Source organism: Thalassophryne amazonica, chromosome 15 (genome assembly GCF_902500255.1).
Source record: "Thalassophryne amazonica chromosome 15, fThaAma1.1, whole genome shotgun sequence".
NCBI lineage: Eukaryota > Metazoa > Chordata > Actinopteri > Batrachoidiformes > Batrachoididae > Thalassophryne > Thalassophryne amazonica.
In genome coordinates, this window is record NC_047117.1 from 48,892,761 (window position 1) to 48,909,137 (window position 16,377).

Sequence of the window (16,377 nt, forward strand, 5' to 3'; positions counted from 1 at the left end):
TTAACTAAAGCACTCCTTCTGCTGAATCACCTCTAAATTATTTATACATTATTCACTTTGCGTGTTTTTAGGAATCCGCTAGGTTGCGTAGCTACTAGCTCTTAGCCGATTTAGCATGGCGGCTTCTCCTGTCTCTCCCGCACTTTTCTGCTCTGGTTGTGAAATGTTTAGTTGTTCCTCGGCCTCCTTTAGCAGTAATGGTACTTGTAATAAGTGCAGCTTATTCGTAGCTTTGGAGGCCAGGCTGGGCGAATTGGAGACTCGGCTCCGCACCGTGGAAAATTCTACAGATAGCCAGGCCCCTGTAGTCGGTGCGGACCAAGGTAGCTTAGCCGCCGTTAGTTCCCCCCTGGCAGATCCCGGGCAGTCGGGAAAGCAGGCTGACTGGGTAACTGTGAGGAGGAAGCGTAGCCCTAAACAGAAGCCCCGTGTACACCGTCAACCCGTTCACATCTCTAACCGTTTTTCCCCACTCGACGATACACTCGCCGAGGATCAAACTCTGGTTATTGGCGACTCTGTTTTGAGAAATGTGAAGTTAGCGACACCAGCAACCATTGTCAATTGTCTTCCGGGGGCCAGAGCAGGCGACATTGAAGGAAATTTGAAATTGCTGGCTAAGGCTAAGCGTAAATTTGGTAAGATTGTAATTCACGTCGGCAGTAATGACACTCGGTTACGCCAATCGGAGGTCACTAAAATTAACATTAAATCGGTGTGTAACTTTGCAAAAACAATGTCGGACTCTGTTGTCTTCTCTGGGCCCCTCCCCAATCAGACCGGGAGTGACATGTTTAGCCGCATGTTCTCCTTGAATTCCTGGCTGTCTGAGTGGTGTCCAAAAAATGAGGTGGGCTTCATAGATAATTGGCAAAGCTTCTGGGGAAAACCTGGTCTTGTTAGGAGAGACGGCATCCATCCCACTTTAGATGGAGCAGCTCTCATTTCTAGAAATCTGGCCAATTTTCTTGGATCCTCTAAACTGTGACTGTCTAGCATTGGGACCAGGAGGCAGAGCTGTGGTCTTATACACCTCTCTGCAGCTTCTCTCCCCCTGCCATCCCCTCATTACCCCATCCCCGTAGAGACGGTGCCTGCTCCCAGACCACCAATAACCAGCAAAAATCTATTTAAGCAAAAAAATTCAAAAAGAAAAAATAATATAGCACCTTCAACTGCACCACAGACTAAAACAGTTAAATGTGGTCTATTAAACATTAGGTCTCTCTCTTCTAAGTCCCTGTTGGTAAATGATATAATAATTGATCAACGTATAGATTTATTCTGCCTAACAGAAACCTGGTTACAGCAGGATGAATATGTTAGTTTAAATGAGTCAACACCCCCGAGTCACACTAACTGTCAGAATGCTCGTAGCACGGGCCGGGGCGGAGGATTAGCAGCAATCTTCCATTCCAGCTTATTAATTAATCAAAAACCTAGACAGAGCTTTAATTCATTTGAAAGCTTGTCTCTTAGTCTTTTCCATCCAAATTGGAAGTCCCAAAAACCAGTTTTATTTGTTATTATCTATCGTCCACCTGGTCGTTACTGTGAGTTTCTCCGTGAATTTTCAGACCTTCTGTCTGACTTAGTGCTTAGCTCAGATAAGATACTTATAGTGGGCGATTTTAACATCCACACAGATGCTGAGAATGACAGCCTCAACACTGCATTTAATCTATTATTAGACTCTATTGGCTTTGCTCAAAAAGTAAATGAGTCCACCCACCACTTTAATCATATCTTAGATCTTGTTTTGACTTATGGTATGGAAATAGAAGACTTAACAGTATTCCCTGAAAACTCCCTTCTGTCTGATCATTTTTTAATAACATTTACATTTACCCTGATGGACTACCCTGCAGTGGGGAATAAGTTTCATTACACTAGAAGTCTTTCAGAAAGCGCTGTAACTAGGTTTAAGGATATGATTCCTTCTTTATGTTCTCTAATGTCATATACCAACACAGAGCAGAGTAGCTACCTAAACTCTGTAAGGGAGTTAGAGTATCTCGTCAATAGTTTTACATCCTCATTGAAGACAACTTTGGATGCTGTAGCTCCTCTGAAAAAGAGAGCTTTAAATCAGAAGTGTCTGACTCCGTGGTATAACTCACAAACTCGTAGCTTAAAGCAGATAACCCGTAAGTTGGAGAGGAAATGGCGTCTCACTAATTTAGAAGATCTTCACTTAGCCTGGAAAAAGAGTTTGTTGCTCTATAAAAAAGCCCTCCGTAAAGCTAGGACATCTTTCTACTCATCACTAATTGAAGAAAATAAGAACAACCCCAGGTTCCTTTTCAGCACTGTAGCCAGGCTGACAAAGAGTCAGAGCTCTATTGAGCTGAGTATTCCATTAACTTTAACTAGTAATGACTTCATGACTTTCTTTGCTAACAAAATTTTGACTATTAGAGAAAAAATTACTCATAATCATCCCAAAGACGTATCGTTATCTTTGGCTGCTTTCAGTGATGCCAGTATTTGGTTAGACTCTTTCTCTCCGATTGTTCTGTCTGAGTTATTTTCATTAGTTACTTCATCCAAACCATCAACATGTTTATTAGACCCCATTCCTGCCAGGCTGCTCAAGGAAGTCCTACCATTATTTAATGCTTCAATCTTAAATATGATCAACTTATCTTTGTTAGTTGGCTATGTACCACAGGCTTTTAAGGTGGCAGTAATTAAACCATTACTTAAAAAGCCATCACTTGACCCAGCTATCTTAGCTAATTATAGGCCAATCTCCAACCTTCCTTTTCTCTCAAAGATTCTTGAGAGGGTAGTTGTAAAACAGCTAACTGATCACCTGCAGAGGAATGGTCTATTTGAAGAGGTTCAGTCAGGTTTTAGAATTCATCATAGTACAGAAACAGCATTAGTGAAGGTTACAAATGATCTTCTTATGGCTTCGGACAGTGGACTTATCTCTGTGCTTGTTCTGTTGGACCTCAGTGCTGCTTTTGATACTGTTGACCATACAATTTTATTACAGAGATTAGAGCATGTCATAGGTATTAAAGGCACTGCGCTGCGGTGGTTTGAATCATATTTGTCTAATAGATTACAGTTTGTTCATGTAAATGGGGAATCTTCTTCACAGACTAAAGTTAATTATGGAGTTCCACAAGGTTCTGTGCTAGGACCAATTTTATTCACTTTATACATGCTTCCCTTAGGCAGTATTATTAGACGGTATTGCTTAAATTTTCATTGTTACGCAGATGATACCCAGCTTTATCTATCCATGAAACCAGAGGACACACACCAATTAGCTAAACTGCAGGATTGTCTTACAGACATAAAGACATGGATGACCTCTAATTTCCTGCTTTTAAACTCAGATAAAACTGAAGTTATTGTACTTGGCCCCACAAATCTTAGAAGCATGGTCTCTAACCAGATCTTTACTCTGGATGGCATTTCCCTGACCTCTAGTAATACTGTGAGAAATCTTGGAGTCATTTTTGATCAGGATATGTCATTCAAAGCGCATATTAAACAAATATGTAGGACTGCCTTTTTGCATTTACGCAATATCTCTAAAATCAGAAAGGTCTTGTCTCAGAGTGATGCTGAAAAACTAATTCATGCATTTATTTCCTCTAGGCTGGACTATTGTAATTCATTATTATCAGGTTGTCCTAAAAGTTCCCTAAAAAGCCTTCAGTTGATTCAAAATGCTGCAGCTAGAGTACTGACGGGGACTAGCAGGAGAGAGCATATCTCACCCGTGTTGGCCTCTCTTCATTGGCTTCCTGTTTATTCTAGAATAGAATTTAAAATTCTTCTTCTTACTTATAAGGTTTTGAATAATCAGGTCCCATCTTATCTTAGGGACCTCGTAGTACCATATTACCCCATTAGAGCGCTTCGCTCTCAGACTGCAGGCTTACTTGTAGTTCCTAGGGTTTGTAAGAGTAGAATGGGAGGCAGAGCCTTCAGCTTTCAGGCTCCTCTCCTGTGGAACCAGCTCCCAATTCAGATCAGGGAGACAGATACCCTCTCTACTTTTAAGATTAGGCTTAAAACTTTCCTTTTCGCTAAGGCTTATAGTTAGGGCTGGATCAGGTGACCCTGGACTATCCCTTGGTTATGCTGCTTTAGACGTAGACTGTGGGGGGTTCCCATGATGCACTGTTTCTTTCTCTTTTGCTCTGTATGCATCACTCCGCATTTAATCATTAGTGATCGATCTCTGCCCCCTTCCACAGCATGTCTTTTTCCTGGTTCTTTCCCTCAGCCCCAACCAGTCTCAGCAGAAGACTGCCCCTCCCTGAGCCTGGTTCTGCTGGAGGTTTCTTCCTGTTAAAAGGGAGTTTTTCCTTCCCACTGTAGCCAAGTGCTTGCTCACAGGGGGTCGTTTTGACCGTTGGGGTTTTTCATAATTATTGTATGGCCTTGCCTTACAATATAAAGCGCCTTGGGGCAACTGTTTGTTGTGATTTCGCGCTATATAAAAAAAAAGTTGATTGATTGATTGCATCGAGCAAGGGCATCTGCTCATAGGGGCGGTGGTCGTATACCTTCCATCTCCATGCACTGAAGAATTCCTCTATAGGATTTAAAAATGGAGAGTATGGAGGAAGGAATTGCATCATCATCCTCGGGTGCCCCACAAACCACTCATTCACCACACGAGAGTGGTGGAATGCCACATTGTCCCAGATGATTACAAACAGTGGCATGCCAGGCCTCAACAGCCCTCTTTCCTGAGGCGGGATGAGCCTGTCATGCAGGGTGTCCAAGAATGCAATGAGGCGCTCACTATTGTAGGGGCCAACAGCTGGAATATGGCTGAGGACGCCATCATTAGAAATAGCAGCACACATAGTAATGTTGGCGCCCCTCTGCCCTGGAACTGTAATAGTGGCCCTATGCCCAATGAGGTTCCTCCCACGGCACCTCACTTTACAGAGGTTGAAGCCGGCTTCATCGACATAGATGAAAATATGATGTGCCCCCTCAGCTTCAAGCTTCATGATACGCTGAAGAAAAGAAAAAGCAAAATTACAATTACATACAGTAAAGGTAACTCCAGTTGACAGTAACTGCATGATATGCCAAGGCACAACAGTATAGTACTGTAATGTGTCCTTACCTCCACATATTGGCATCTGGCCTCCTTCACAGCATCAGAATTCCTCTGGAAGGGAACTCTGTAGAGCTGTGTCATAGCCATGTTGTTCCTACTGAGGACACGGGCAATTGTTGTCTCACTCACAGTATTTACATTTCGAAATACCCCCTGATCTGCAATCACTGCTGCCTTGATTTCACGCAGCCTAATGGCATTATTTGCCAGAACCATGTTCACAATGGCTGCCTCCTGCTCAGCATTCAAAAGTCTGCGTCTACCACCACCGACCGGTAGCCTTTCGATTCTATAAAGAATACATGACATGTGGAATAAAATTACATGACATACTGTATATCACTACAGATATATCTGTATATACTGTATGAGCAACATTACCTGTTCTCCAGTCGAAAAACTCTGACAATGGATGCAACCGTGTTTCTATTGAGAACAGGTTGGACTCTTTGTCCAGCCTGTGAAAGACCATGATTTACCACATGATCAATCACAGTTGCCCGAATTTCATCTGTGACTTGAGCCCTTCCAGCTACACCCCCACCTTGCACACGGACTCCTCTTCCCCCGAGCCCTCTTCCCCCGAGCCCTCTACCTTAGACCATCCATGCTTGCAAGTTACAACACACAACGTGGCACCTTTTGAACCTGCAGACTGATTGCAAATTGAAAAGTTGTGTGAAGCAGTGTCAAACAGGTGCTCCAGTGATTTCATGCCGGTCAAGAGGTTTCTAAGAGATGGGAATATATGGTGTCTGTTTGGTTACCACAGCTAAAGCAATGGAGTTTGGACTGCTTGAATGACATCTGCGTTAACTGATTTGCAAAAGGGTGGAGGAATTGTGTCAAACCAATGACAATGGGTTAACTCATTTGCAAGAGGTGTTTTTTGCTCTGCTGAGAGAGTGATGATGAGGACTGAGAGGTTACCAGTTTCTTCAAACAGGTTAAAGCAATCAATAAAAACTGTAAATTGGAGACTCTAAATTGCCTGTTGGTGTGAATATGCTTGTCTGTCTAAATGTGGTGCTGCAACAGACTGAATCCTGTCCAGGGTGTACCCTGCCTCAGGCCCTATGACTGCTTGGATAGACACACACGACCCTTGATTGGAGTAGACGGTATAGAATGAATGAATAAGTTCATTAAGGTGCAAAACAACTTGTATCTCTTGACCTGAATTAATGAGAGTTTATGTCAGGAAACTTTTTCCAACTCGCTTTGTTTAATGTTCATTGCAGTTCCGTGTTCCAGAGATAAATTAATTGTTGTCTTTCTGTCATGCAGCTCTCTATATCAGAGGAGTCAATAGGTTTGCTGAGTGAGGAGTCATAATGTCTGGGTTCATGTATGGGTTTGTGATTGTTTTGGATCCAGATAAGATCCAGACTCTCTGTGACTTCCTGACTTGACCAACAGAAATGTGAGTGTATGTAGTAAAAGTGTTGAATGCCTTGAGCAATTCACCCACCATATTTAAGGGTACTCTGACTTTGAAATCAGGTGATGCTTGGAAAGAACTTTTCAAGACATGAAGTCACTGGAAAGACATGTTTGAAGATGTTGATATCTTTGCAGCAGAACAAAGGTCTTTCGGGTCCTTGTGCTTCTTGCATGGTTGTGAACCCCGGATGGTTTAAGGCAGCAACTAGATTTCTTTGGTAGGAGGTCTCTTTGGAAGATCCTTGGGTATTATTGGAATGATTTAGCATCAAATAAGTGATTACTTAGGGAGATTCAGATATGGTGTTCTAGAGGAAATTTGCCTTGGTGGTTGTCATCCAGGACCAAGTGCATGCTCTATGACCTGACCTGATCATCATACGGAAGATGAAAGTGCACATGCACACATGCAAGCACACAAAAAAACAGTGTTGTTATATTTTTTGTCTACTGTAGTATGTCCTAAGAGTTTGATCTCAATTGCTGTATCACCTTCCTCCTTACCCAGTAGCGACATTTTTTTTTATGACACATATGGGTCGGCATGAGCACTTAAAAAAATCATCTGCGCCACAAAGTGTTTTTTATTATCTATTATGTCACTTGTGTGGGGAATTGGTAATTTGGCGCCCCTGTAGCTGTAGACACCCCTGCTTGGTGTGCACGCGAGGGACAGTTCACCTCTGGTTTCCCAAATGGAAAAGACAGGAAACCTGCATGTTTTCGACTAATAAAAATCGGTGATACAAAGTGATTATGTGGTCACCCAGGTGAATTGTTTTTGTCTTGACTTCTGGTCGTTCTGGTGACAGTGTTGGAGGACGGGAAATCTATTGATTTTTGAGTGCCAAATAAACATAGAGATGGACAGAAAATGTCAAAGCCATCAGGTGCTCAATTTAGGAAACAAAGAAAAGAAGAAGAGGAGAAACGAGCAAAGGATAAAGGTATGCAACTGTATGATTACGGTATCCATGTCATGAATGAAGGACTAATGTTAACTTGTCAGGTTTTGGCCCTGAGCGGGGTGATGGTCTACCAACCATCTGCTCCTGCTGTGCTTTATTAGTTGTTTCTTTTCATCATGTGGTTATTCTCTGTTCTCATTTTACTGTGTTACTTTGTTTTGTTAATTTTCATTCTTGAGCCATTGTCCAGTTCTGAATTTGAGGAGCTGACAGCAGAGCTGCAGTTGGACATTATTCTTCGGCTGGTGATCATGCACAATCCTTGCATGCGGACTTATAGTGGACCTGCACATTGTTCTCTGGCTGGCGATTGCATGTGATCCATGCTTGGGGACTCTTTGATGGTGTGGACTTTACATATTTAATCTTGGAAATCATTCCACAAGTGGGTGAGTGCCTGGTTCAGTTTTTTCCCCTTTGTATTTTGTTCTCCTCAGTGGAGCTGTAAGGATTTATTTTTCTTTTACTTTGAGAGTCTGTCAGATTTTGAATCTTGATGTGTGTGGAGCAGCATGCTGTTTTAATGTGCACGTGCACTTGGGCCTCTCCACTGTTTTTCAGGCTGTCTGATAACACAGATGTATTTTTTAGATTTTTCACAGTTATATTAATGGTAACACATAAACATGCACAAACCTGAGCATCTAGCAGAAACTGTTTTTAACAGGCTGTGTTTATGACTAATTGCCAGTCTTTTCACAGTGGAGAGCAGTTGCTGCTGCTTTTAGACCTCGGTCGTTTTTGCATGGACCTTGTTTTGTCTGTCAAGACAAAGGTCCGATATTTTCCCGTACAGACAGAGCAAACGAGGTTAATAATCCTTTATTCAAACAAATGTTGGTAACAATTTAAAATTATATAATAGCTGAGTGGATCCTTGTCATTTGATTGGTGGCTTGTATGTCATGTGACATGGATTATTCATACCATTTGCCATTGGTTTTCATTTACTGTGCAATAATTCTTTTATAGTGTGCAATTTTGGTGCTATATGAAATGTACTATTGCATGCCCCCACCACCGCATGCTCTCACTCTACCGGGGGTGGTGTTTAGCCAAACATGGCGGACATTGTTTTGCTGGCTGCTAAATGGATGCTGCTAATTCTTCTAACACACACACACACACACACACACACACACACACACACACACACACACACACACACACACACACACACACACACACACACACACACACACACACACACACACACACACAAATAAATCCATCACACCGTAAGCCGTCTGAAGACATGAAAAGCTGTTAGGATGAAGTTAGGATAATAAGATGGGCAAATTTCTGACGCGATTTTTCGCTGGAGTGAGGAAAGCAGACAGCAGTCTGTACATAAAGTCAGTGAACGGCATCACGGACTACTGAGAACAGTCTTGAACTCCTATTTAACCCTCTGGGGTCTGAGGGCATTTTTTGGACAGTTCACTCGCCTGGCATAAATGTTTTATTATTGCTGTTAACAGCTCTCCCTGCATCCCACAATCAAGTTTTATGTCTCTTTTTTCAGGACAACCTGTGCTTTCATAATATATATGCTTTTGTTGTGTTTTATAAGTGTAATAAAGGTTTACAATCAAAAATAGGCAAGGAAAAAATAAAGCGAAAAATAATTTTCCACACACATTTATTCAAAACACACAGCAAACTATAATAAACAACTGTTTTGACACTTTATAAAGGTAATTATACGTCATATACGATGGCGTCGGCCCCAGAGGGTTAAAGTTCATGCTGGACTGTTAAGCACCAGTGAGGATCACCAAAATGTAAGTCCCTTTTCTGTTGTTTATAAATTAATAAAATATCAAATGACAAGGATCTATATTCGCCGTAATGTAATAATTCATGTTTTTCCATTCTTTCAATGGAACGAATGGCGTGTTCCATCTTTCACCTCATGAAATATTCGTGCCATTGAACTCATAAACATTCATTATTTGTATATTATTTCATAAATTGTGCTATCAGTGTGCATTGGTATATGAGAGAATTAAGATTCGCTCAGTCATTACACGTGGAAACTCACTAGTGCTACTGTGAAAAGGTTTTGGCTTGTTGCTTTTCATTCAAATACCATTCAGCAGAAACACATTTGTACAAAGCTGATAAATTCACAGTGTCCTTGTTCGACAAAGGTCAGCCTGAAAATGGTTCTCCGGGGAGGTACACAGGGAGCGGCGCTTTTTGCTGTCCGATTCAGGCGTCGTGTTAATCGATACAGTGTTCTAGGTGTTTATCTGTCTGTGCACACTTTATGATCATACTGCAGAACTCCTCTGTACCACATGTACTTAGAAACTGAATGTGTTCTTCCTTTTTTAAACCTTTGACCTTTGTTCTCTCTCTTCCCATCCCATCCCCTGTGGAAATACACAGATAAAAAGCCTCAAACTGATGCTCAGGCAGGAAAACAAGGGAGGAAAAGATGAGCCGTGTGCGAGTGGCAGACAGGTGAGCTGTCTGAATACTGAGAGGATAATCATCACGTTTCAACTGCCCAAGATAAAAACGAGCCACAGTTTGCCTGGAGAGAGAAACAGAAAAAAAATGATGGGGGGATTTTCATCTGGCGCAGTGTCTCACTGTCACGTTTTCCTGGTTTTGTTTGTTTCTGGGGGAATTACTCAGGCCGGCAGGGAATAATGTGAGAGAAATACAGACGTCAACCAGACAGACGTAAGACAAACAGATCAATAACGTAATCATGTTTATAACACAGTTCCCTACCTTTGGACCTGTTTCATAAAACGTCTCATCGTGTTTGAGACGTTGACAATGCCCGGCGAGCGGATGTTTACTCTCGGTCTCCCGCTCGTCGCTGTTTATTGTTAATGTCGGGACAGCTGCACTAATTTATTTGTTCTTACTTAAAACTTTTCATTTCAGGATCTCTGCTGGATGCAACAGATGGTTAGCGGCTCTAGTGCCAAGTTACCACCCTGCTGACTGACCATCCCAGCACAGAGCATCACACACACACACACACACACACACACACACACACACACACACACACACACACACACACACACACACACACACACACACACACACACACACACACACACACACACACACACACAAACACACACACACTCTCTGTCAGTGTTCCACAGTAGTCGGTTCTCACAGGGTTTCGAACTTTCTGAGGGAATTAAACAATAAACAGCCAAAATTATTCTGGATCGGCCCGCCCCCCACTTCACCGCACATCCTCCCTTCTCCCTCATTCCTTTTTTTTACCCCCTTGTCTCCTTTCCTCTTGAGTTCCTTCTCTTTACTTTAAACCATCTCCACTGTGAGGTTGTGTCATCCGATCACTTTTTCCTTTTCTTTCCTTTCTGCTCTTTTCTCCACCCTCTCATGTATTTTCTCATTTTTCTTCATCTTTTCTTTCTTCACTTCTTCTTCTTTCTCATGTATTTTCCAACACATTCTAGTGCCACAGTGTCTACATCACTTCCTTGGATCAAGGTCCATAAGCGTAATGCCATTATGGGGATTTGTGTGCGGTGTAAGTGACACCTTGCACGGTCTGAAAATTTTCTGCAAAACCATTCATAGAATTTTTTCTGAAATTTGGTACACACCGTCCTTGGGGGACTATCTGGTCATGGAAAATAGGACTTTCTGATTGAATCCCACACTTTGATTTAATGCAAAAAAATTTGTTCAATATCTTTTCCTCTAATTTCTTTCAGAGGATGCCAACAAACAAGAGAAATGTCAATGTCCTTCAGTCATTCTAAGGACCCCCCCCACACACACACACAAAAAGTGCCACAATGACTTTTTGCACACTTCTCAATTTATTGCTGAATAGGTGCTCAATAACATTTTCTGTTATTCTGCATATAGATTCCTTGAACTCAATGTCATCCTACACAAAGCTTTTCATTGACCTTGAATCATTCTAAAGGCCCCACTGGCTCTCCAGAAGGGAAAGAATAAAATAAATCATTGACCACTGATTTTCTCAAAACCTTTTATTTTGTACAGACATTCCTTCGGTGACAATGTGACCATAGTGATTTTCCAGTCTGGGTGGGTTCTGGACGTGGGCCCTCTGATCTGAAGCCCAATGCTTAACCACTAGACCATCACCTCCCTCAAGAAGATAGTTTGCATTCAATTTATGGCCTTTCTGGAAGAACACAATATTCTTGAGGTTTCTCAGTCTGGTTTAAAAACCCTGAACAGCACTGAGTGAGCTCTTTTAAGATTTTTTTTAATGATATTTTTATAGCTACAGACTCCAGTGATGGTGTTATTCTTGTGCTTTTAGATTTAACTGCTGCATTTGACACAGTGGACCATGAAATCACAATGTCCCACTTGGAATAGTGGGTGGGCATCAGGAGCATAGCATTGGAGTGGTACAGGTTGTACTTGGCAGACCGAACTTTCTGTGTCAGCCTTGGAGACTCTGTGTCCTCCTCTGCTCCTCTCTCGTGTGTGGTCTCACAAGGTTCAGTTCTAGGCTCTCTTCCTCTCTATATGCTCCCACGTGGTTCCATATAGGAAGCATGGAATTCCTTCCCACTGTTATGTGGATGACTGTCAAATGTATGTGCCTCTTAAAAAGAACAACACACACTGTCGTTGTGTTAATCGAGTGTCTTGATGACATAAAAGCCTGGATGGCTCTGAACTTTTTACATTTCAATTAGAAGAAAACAGATGTGTTGTTTTTTGGTGGCTCCACTGGCATTTCTGGAATTCTCCTCTCCAGTACTCTGGAATAGACCTTATCGGGGAGGCTGAGGAGTGTGATCTCCCTATAGTTGGAACACACCCTCTGGTCCCCCTTCTTAAACAGAGGGACCACCACCCCGGTCTGCCAATCCAGAGGCACTGTCCCCGATCACCACGCGATGTTGCAGAGGCGTATCAGCCAATACAGTCCCACAACATCCAGAGACTTAAGGTACTCGGGACAGATTTCATACACCCCAGGAGCCTTGCCACCGAGGAGCTTTCTAACCACCTCGGTGACTTTGGCCTGGGTAATGGATGAGTCTGCCTCTGAGTCCCCAGTCTCTGCTTCCTCTTCGGAAGACGTGACGATGGGATTGAGGAGATCCTCGAAGTACTCCTTCCACTGCCTGACAACATCCCCAGTCAGGGTCAACAGCTCCCCACCCGCACCGTAAACAGTGCTGGTGGAGAGCTGCTTCCGCCTCCTGAGGCATCGGACGGTTTGCCAGAATCTCTTCGAGGCTGACCGACAGTCCTCCTCCATGGCCTCCCCGAACTCCTCCCAGACCCAAGTTTTTGCCTCTGCGACTGCACGGGCTGCGGCACGCTTGGCCTTACTGAGAATAATCAAAAAGATTATTCTCAGTAAGGTGGTTCTCGAGCTGCCATGAAACCACCTTATTCCAGAATTTTAGAGCAGAATGATAGATTTGATATTGGCCTATAATTTTTCAATACACCAGGATCAAGATTGAATTTCTTGATTAATGGTTTAACCACAGCAGATTTAAAACAATTTGGAACAGATCCAGAATTTAGTGAAAGGTTAACAATTTCCAGCACAGTTGGCCCAAGAATGGGCCACAGAACCTTAAACAATTTTGTTGGTATGGGATCAAATAAACAAGTTGTGCTTTTAGTAGAGATCACGAGTTTCAGCACTCTTCTAAGTGAAATACTATTAAATTCCGTAAATCTAGGTAGCACCTCAATGGTAGCCCCCACCTCAATAGCAGGGTGCAGTGACAGGGCCAAAGTATGCTGAGATGTGCTCAACCCAATATCTTCTATTTTCTTCTCGAAATAGTCCAGAAAGTCCTGTGCTGAAAAGGGAGAACGACCAACAGGTGGCTGTCCATGAATAAGAAATGCCACCGAATCAAACAAAAACTTTGAGTTATGCTTGTTTTTGTTGATCAAATCAGAAAACAGGCCTGCTTTGTAGCCAATAAAGCATGCTTATAATCTAAAATAACTTCACGCCACGCAAGGTGGAACACCTCAAGTTTGGAACTATGCCATTTCCGTTTCAAACCTCTAGCCTTCTGCCTAAGGTCATGCAAGTAACCATTGAACCAAGACATCTGTGCCTTGGGAGGGCGTGGCCTTAAAAGACTAGGCGCAATCTTATCAAGTGTGGTTTTTAGCACTAAATTCAGACTATCCGCAAGACTGTCCACTGACTGAAAATTCATTGAACTTGAAGTTAAAATTTCTGGAAGTCTAGCTTTGAGTTCAGTCAAAGTTGAAGATTTAATACGTCGCCGCAATAATAGGCAAGGTTGTTGCGCCACTAAACATGGCAGCGTAATTGTAAAACTAATAAGCGAGTGGTCAGAGACCACCGATGCAAGAGGCAGGATGTCGACATTCATGACAGTGAGGCCACGTGCAAGAACTATATCCAGAGTATTACAACTAATATGTTAAATCATGAATCAACAATCGGGGGAGAAGGACCTTAGTCACGGAGGTGACCAAGAACCCGATGGTCACTCTGTCAGAGTTCCAGTATTCCTCTATGGAGAAAGGAGAACCTTCCAGAAGAACAACCAACTCTGCAGCAATCCACCAATCAGGCCTGTATGGTAGAGTGGACAGATGGAACCCCACCTCAGTAAAAGACACATGACAGCCTGCCTGAAGTTTTCCAAAAGGCACCTGAAAGAATCTCAGGCCATGAGAAATAAAATTCTCTGGTATGATGTGACAAAGATTGAACTCTGCCTGAATGCAAGACATCATGTTTGGTGGAAACCAGGTACCATCCCTACAGTGAAGCATGGTGGTAGCAGCATCATACTGTGGGGATGTTTTTCAGTGTCAGGAACTGGGAAAGTAGTCAGGATTGAGGGAAAGTTTAATGCAGCAATGTACAAAGCCATCCTGGATGAAAACCTGCTCAGCAGTGCTCTTGACCTCAAACTGGGGCAGTGGCTCCTTTCAACTCGGAGGAGCAGCGGCTCTACTCTGAGCTCCTCACAGACGACCGAGCTTCTCACCCTATCTCTAAGGGAGAGACCAGTCCCTGTCCTAAGGAAGCCCATTTTGGCCAGTTGTACCTGCGATTTAGTTTTTTTGGTCATGACCCAACCCTCATGACCATGGGTGAGAGTAGGAATGAAGATTGACCAGTAGATCGAGAGCTTCACCTTTTGGCTCAGCTCCCTTTTCATCACAACAATACAATAGAGCGAATGCAATACCGCCCCTGCTGTGCCGATTCTCCAGCCAGTCTCATGCTCCATTGTCCCCTCACTCATAAACAAGACCCCGAGGTACTTGAACTCCTTCACTTGGGGCAAAACCGCATTCCCAACCCAGAATAAGTAATCCATTGATTTCCCACTGAGAACCACGGCCTCAGATTTAGAGGTGCTGATCCTTATCTCTGCCGTTTCACACCGACCCAGTGAATGTTGGAGGTCACAGGCCGATGAAGCCAACAGGACCACATCATCTGCAAAAAGCAGTGATGAGACCCTGAGCCCACCAAACTGAAGACCCTCCTCCCCCCGTCTATGCCTCGATATCCTGTCCATGAATATCACAAACAGGATTGGGCAGAGCCAGAAGCTGATGGAGGATGATCATCAATTTCCCTGGTGGACGTCACTGAGGTACACAAACCACTTCACAGTGGCAAAGCCCCAGGGGTTGATGATATCTGTCCAGAAATGCTGAAGGCTCTGGATGCGGAGGGACTGTCTTGGATGAGACTGTTCAATATTGTGGTGAGGTCTGAAACAGTGCCTAAGGAGTGGCAAACTGGGGTGGTGGTCCTCATATTTAAAAAAAGTGACCAGAGAGTGTGTGCCAATTACAGGGGCATCACACTACTCAGCCGCCCTGGTAAAGTCTACTCCAGGGTGCTGGAAAAGAGGGTTCAGCCAATAGTCAATCCTCGGATTGAAGAGGAACAATGCAGGTTCCTGGAGGGTGCCTGGGAGTCTGCCCATGCAGTCTATATGTGTTTTGTAGGCTTGAAGAAGGCATATGATCGGGTACCTCAGGAGATGTTGTGGGAGGTGTTGTGGGGATGTAGAGTGAGGGGGTCCCTTCTCAGAGCCATCCAATTTCTGTACTCACAAAGTGAGAGCTGTGTTCAGGTTCTCGGTAGAAAGTTGTACTTGTTTCCAGTGGGGGTTGGCCTCTACCGGGGCTGCGCCTTGCCACCAATCCCAACACATCATAATAATAAAAAATAATCAGTCTTCATGACGTTTTTCTCTTTGCTTCTGTGTCTTACCTGTGACAATGTCATCAGTATGGTCTTTCCCGACTTCTGTAAATGTACCATGTAACTCACAAAAACTTGTTTTGCATAGGGATTTTTTTGTGTTAAATTCATTAATTATTTTACACATAGATGCAATTTTTTAATCAGTTGTAGTCACATGGCAATGGCGACAATTTGAGAGTTTGCAGTACAAGAGTTGCAGACAAGGTGGGGCTGACACTAAACAGGTGAGTTATTTGTTCATGTTCAAGTTTCGCTTTGTTATCCTTAAAAAGGGATCAGTTAGTGTGCAGCACGATGTACAAAACACATGTACGACAAAGCACCACCAAATGCCCACAATAACTGCACACACCACAACAAGACACTTAACAATAAAAACACTCCTTCACCCCAATACCAATGACAACACCCAATGGACATTTGTATTTGTTATGAAATCATACATTTGTAATGAAATCAGACATTTTACTGAAATATGTAGAGGGGCAGAATTTCAGTCTATACCATTACCATCCTTTTTGTCTTCCCAATCAGTTTCTTCCCTCATTTTTTTCTTCAATTCATTTTCCTTTCTTACACCTTGTTTTCCTTTCTCTTCTTTGTCCTCTTTCTTTTTTCCACACTTG